General features: G+C 47.8%; 1 pseudogene across 1 annotated transcript; it reads right to left on the bottom strand.

Moving 5' to 3' along the window:
- Positions 1–268: 268 nt before the first annotated feature.
- LOC309585871 (epidermal growth factor receptor kinase substrate 8-like protein 2) lies at positions 269–4,074 on the bottom strand (annotated as a pseudogene). Its single transcript has 5 exons — positions 3,963–4,074; positions 3,077–3,196; positions 2,079–2,226; positions 808–991; positions 269–401 (listed from the first exon to the last, which is right to left on the bottom strand). The product of its transcript is annotated as an epidermal growth factor receptor kinase substrate 8-like protein 2 (transcript).
- Between the last annotated feature and the right edge of the window lie 1,113 nt (positions 4,075–5,187).

Genomic DNA, 5,187 nt, shown 5'->3' with positions numbered 1-5,187 from the left:
AGTATTTAATTAATGCTGTAAAAGTAGAGCTAGTTTCAAAGAGATAAGTGATATCAGTAAAAAGCAGATTAATTAGTGGAAACAGGGGGATCTTACAGATTTGCTCAAAAGACACTTCGGAATTTTTACGTGTGTTTTATTGCTGGTGTAGGTTTGGTTGCATTTTTTTTCCCCACAATTGTATTTTTTAAAATGCCTGTTTAATGAGCTATCTGACGCTGCTGGTACAGCCCCCATTCCAGCAGGAATTATCCAGAAAAATGCTTACCTCCAGCTGGTTTTTCTCCACTGTGATCTTGCTGTAGACTCTGTTTCCCTCATCACCGCACACCTTCTTCAGCTCCTCTCTGTTGAGGGAGAAGAGCTGAGCTCCGGTGAGGATGCCCAGGTGTTCCACGGTCCTGGGGAGACACAAAGTAGGGAGGTGACAATTGTGCTGCACGTGGCCTCGTGCCAGAGGTGAGGAGTTGGAGATGGGAGGCCAGGAGCTGCAGTGGGACCATATCACGGGGCCCTGGGGCTGTTCCAAGGTGGCAGCTGCAATTCCAGTAGCATTTCAGGCCTTGGATTTAGTTAGTTAACTGTTTATCTCCAAGAAAATATTTATACCAGAGAAAGGGAGTGACTTTGGGCTCTGAACATTCTGGTTATAGAGCCTGGATTGAACAGGGTTGAAATCTAATTTGCAACACAGGCTCTGTAAGTAAATCCAAGTGGCTTGTCCCAGGTGAGATGGTGCCGGTGGCCTCCCCCGCTCCTTCTCCAGGGAAGGACGAGCATTGCATGTGGCAATAGGGCAAATCTTACTCTTTGCTGAATGACTTGGCCTCCAGCCAGGCTTTGACTTCTTCAGTGCTGGATTCAAAGGTGAGGGGCACGAAAACTTGCTGAGGCTTTTCCACTTTGAAATTCCTGTGGGGAGGCTGAATTTTATTGTTTGTGATCTTCTTTAGCAGCTCGTCGTTCAGCTCATCCGTTTGGTGAATAAGTTCTGTAGAAACAAGTAGGGAATGAAAGCAAGTCTTCAGTCAAAAATGCCATTAAATGTTTGTGGGGAAACTGTAAGGCAAATGGGGATGTGGCTCAACATTCTTATTTAAATTCAGCCCAGAAAAGTGATTCCCATTTTCCTGTGCCCCTGTGTTGCCATTTATTTTGCTCCCATCACCCCTTGGCTGTTGCCTGATGTGGAAGCACAGTTCTGTGAGAATCTACAATTGGAGGTTTGGAATTGAGACCTTTTCAGTCCTCTCTGCTGCTTCTAGTCACTAATTTGCTGATCGCAGAGCTCCAGGTTTTGCTCCGCAACAGAACAGAAGCGGCAGGAAGCACAAACTGGGAATGAGCAACACACTCATGATGGGATGAGCTTGAAGGTCCCTTCCAGCCCAGGGCATCCTGTGCTTCTGTGAAAACTCCAGTGACTCTTCATCCAGTATCGCTTTCCCCATGAAACTCCTGAAGACTGTGGAGAATAACTCAGTGATACGAACAGATTTGTGTCCTTGTATTGTGGGGCTTCCTGTCGTCCCAGAAGGGCTCCTGCTTCCAGGAGTGGACAGGGTGGGATAAGGGGTGAGGTGAGCAGGGCCCCTGATCTCTCTCCTGCTCTGTGAGCCCCACAGCATGTGCAGGGTGAGGGAGTGATGCGGATCTCCTGTTTGGCCGGGAATTCTGTGGAACCACATGAAGGAAGCGGCCAGGCGGGCACTGTGTGTGTGCCGGGAGATGAGCAAAAGGAAGTGGGAGAAAGGGATTGACCTGAGCTGTTCCTTAGACACACTTAAACATTTTGGAAGAGAAAGGAAACTCTCTCCTTGGGAGGAGGAGGAGGAAGTTAGAACTGGAGGAAGGAGGCATGGGGTGATCACTTATTGCCCTGCTCGGCCCGGGCCGCCCGAGAGCCCCGGCGGTGTCACAAGCCCCAGGGCTGCTCTCTTGGCTCTTGTCCTGCCTGGAATGGCCTCCAGACACAGTGCTGCTCCATTGCTGTGATCAGTAAAAGGTGCAGGGGAGCCCCTTGGGCAGGTCTGGTCCCCCGAGCGCCCAAACCCAGGGGAGCCCAGAGTGGGACACACACGTGCGTTCTTTGGCGTCCTGTGCAGAGTGGCGCGACAACATCTCACTGCCCCACTTATCCCCGGCGTAGCTGGCAGGCAGCTTGTGGGTTGGGCTGGATGGGCCATAGCCCCTGGGGCTCAGGTCTCCTTTGTACCTCTGGTTAGACTGGTTAGAAAGGGAAAGAAAAGTAAGAATTTTTTTTGGTCGTTTTTAATTTTCTTAAGCTTTCTGCCTCACACCCACGGAGGGACAAACTGCCGTGTTCTCCTTGTGCTGATGTGGGGCTGGGGAGACCTCAGGTGGAGCTGCATGGAAGAAGTTAATTTCTGGGAATGAAGAACCCAAAGCAAAGTCTGAAGTTTGCGCAAGGGAATTCCTAGTTGTGCCAAACGTGTTCGATCTCATTGGAAGGCAGAGCCTCACTGCTCCGTAGCTGGGATGTGAAGCGGGACCACTGCCAAGGGCCTGGAGCGGACTGGAAAGTTTTTTGACGTTTTGATTAAACTAGCAGGGATTTATCCAGAAGCCTGCTGGGCCGCCTTAGGCTTTGCCCAAACGCTGCAATACCAAAATGGGGAAGCAATTCCATGCTTCCCTAGGGTGTTTAGAACACTCCAGCTCCACATTTCTGCAGTGCAAGTTGCAGTATTCAGTTAATTCTCACTTAGATGGTGTTTCCATCTGCCTCCACTCCAGTAACGTGTTCCTGGTGCTGAACTGAACTGGCTGAGGGAAGTGTCCATCTTTAATTTAACCCCCAAGAAAAATCTTGATGTGGAAAAATATGGAAAGCAGGAGGCTGGTGCACAAATAGGAAGGATAGGCCTTATTTGGGAAGACGATCGTAGCAAAATGTGAGTTTTATCATAGGAGACTCAGGAATCTCCTGGCTTTGTCTACTTCTGAAGGTCTGTCCTGATTGGTGCATAGTATCCTAAGAAATCAGGGAGGTCTAATGACAACATTATTCCCAGAGGCAGATTGTGCCCTGCAGCTGATACCAGTCAGGTATTACCTGACTACAGACCTGTTTGAGCTCTTCCAGTTTCACCACATCCAGGATATTGTATGGAACATAACCGGCCTGCCCACTCCGGTTGAGCAACTTCCACCACTGCTTATTATCTTCCAACACCTGAGAGAGGGACAAAAATAAATCTGCTGTGGGAAAATGGGATTTCAGGCATAAACAACCAGGATATAGCGGGGCCGAACCATCCGAAAGGTGAAGTTGCCAGAAGGACATCACTGAGGCCAGGAGCTCTAATCAGATCTGTTGCTCTCAGATGCAATCCAGGACTGAAACTTTTCCTGGAAAGCATCAGAATGTATCGTAAGGATGAACAGGAGAGCACCTCTGCGTGCTGAAGAACTCATAGTTCCTACATAATGTCCCTGTTTCTCCAGACCTTTTTTTCCTAATGACTGAGTTTCTGATGTCTTTTTGCATTAAAATAAATAATTAAATAAATAAAAAGCCACATTTTGCAGAGAAACCTTTTCCTCAGGTCACAGATCAGTGTCAGCCCAAGTCACGTCCCACCTTGTCCAGCTGCCAACAGTGCTGCAGTAAGAGAAAGGTTATGAGAAAGGTGCTTTTCAGAGAAAACAAATCCTCGTGGAGGAGGAAGTGGTGATAAGGAACCGACCCAGCGGGGGATGAGCAGGGCTCTAGAGCGAGTTGTTGTCCTCCCTCCTCACTGTGGTTAAAATGGGACCGATGTCTTTGAGCTGAGGAAATGACACAACACAGCACAGGCAGCCTGCTCCAGCTTTGGGTTTGAGCAAAGCTTTGTGTCACTGCTGAGATACCACCAGGGAAAATGGAGTTGGTGCTTGTTGCTATCCCGAGCTCTCTCCTGCCCCTGGGGGACACACCTTTTCCAGGAGCGGTCACGTACCTCCAGGATTTCATCCTTCAGCACCGAGAGCTCACTGGCGTTTCGCGCGGTGAAATCGTAGCGGATTTTGGCAAATCTCTTGGGCACAGCCACCCCCTGGGCCTCGAAATTCCTGCAGAAGAGAAGTGGCCTGAAGTTCATTAACCTGAGCTAGACTGTTGGAAGGACTCTGTGTGGAAGCTGGAATTGTATTAGAGGATCATCATAAACTAAAAATATATGTGACAATGTGGCCAGATTGCAATGAATCTAAAGACAGGACAGGGTTGGCTCGAGCTCACAGAGCTGCTGCCTCCAGTGTAAACTAACCGCCTCGTGAAAGCAAATGGTTTTTCACAGACATTATTCAAATAAAAGGGGAAAGGGGAAAAAAAACCCAACCAAGAAAAAAGGAAGGTTCCCATTAGCAAAAAAAGCCTACATGAAAAAGTGAGGTTGTGAGCTATGGCCGAAGGGCCGAGTTTGGTGCTGATTCTCAATCAATTCAGCAAATGACAGTGCATTGATGCAACTGTTTTTTTAGTCAAATTTAGTCCTGATTCTTCACAGTAATTTGCCTCAAGAAAATGAGCCCCATATCCTTTGGTGAGTTCCCTGTTGGCTGAGGCCCAGACCTTCGGGCCGTGACTTCTCAACATACTTGCAGTGAGACTGGCTCCCTCTTAATTGCTTCTTTTTGAAGTATGGTTTGTCACTATCATCCTGCTGAAGATGAACAGGGCTGGTGTCTCATCTTCATATATTCTTCCCCCTCCTCCCCTCTCCTTCTTTTCCCCTTTTTCACCTCTAAATAAATTTCTTCAAGGCGATTTAACCCTGGGATAGTCTAATCCACTTTAGTCCTTCGTGGTCCACCCTCAGATAGATGTGTTGGCACAGAAGAAGTAAGGGTGTTCTCTTAGGATCTGATACTGTAATAAAGGGAAGAGAAAGATGAAACAGGCATTTCATGTTTGTCTGTTTTCTCTCCATGTCATTTCGTGAACATGTACTCACACTTGGCCAAGAGTAGTGCATTCAGACACTGAATATGAGTATTGAAGAGGGGACTGAGAAGGAAGAAGCTTAGTGTTCTGCAATAGGAATTATGCTTTGGGGATTTTACGAATTGTTTCCCTCTTTTTCACCATCATGCTCTTCTTGCACACTTCCTTGTCTTTTGCTATTGAGCGAAAGTCTGGAGGCTCAGAAAGCCCAAGTTTCATCTGAGAAAGATTTCCTGTGT

This window comes from Coloeus monedula (genome assembly GCF_965178545.1).
Source record: "Coloeus monedula genome assembly, contig: HAP1_SCAFFOLD_828, whole genome shotgun sequence".
NCBI classification, from domain to species: Eukaryota; Metazoa; Chordata; class Aves; order Passeriformes; family Corvidae; genus Coloeus; species Coloeus monedula.
The sequence above is the reverse complement of the archived record's forward strand: the minus strand, read 5'-3'. Positions and strand labels throughout refer to the sequence as shown.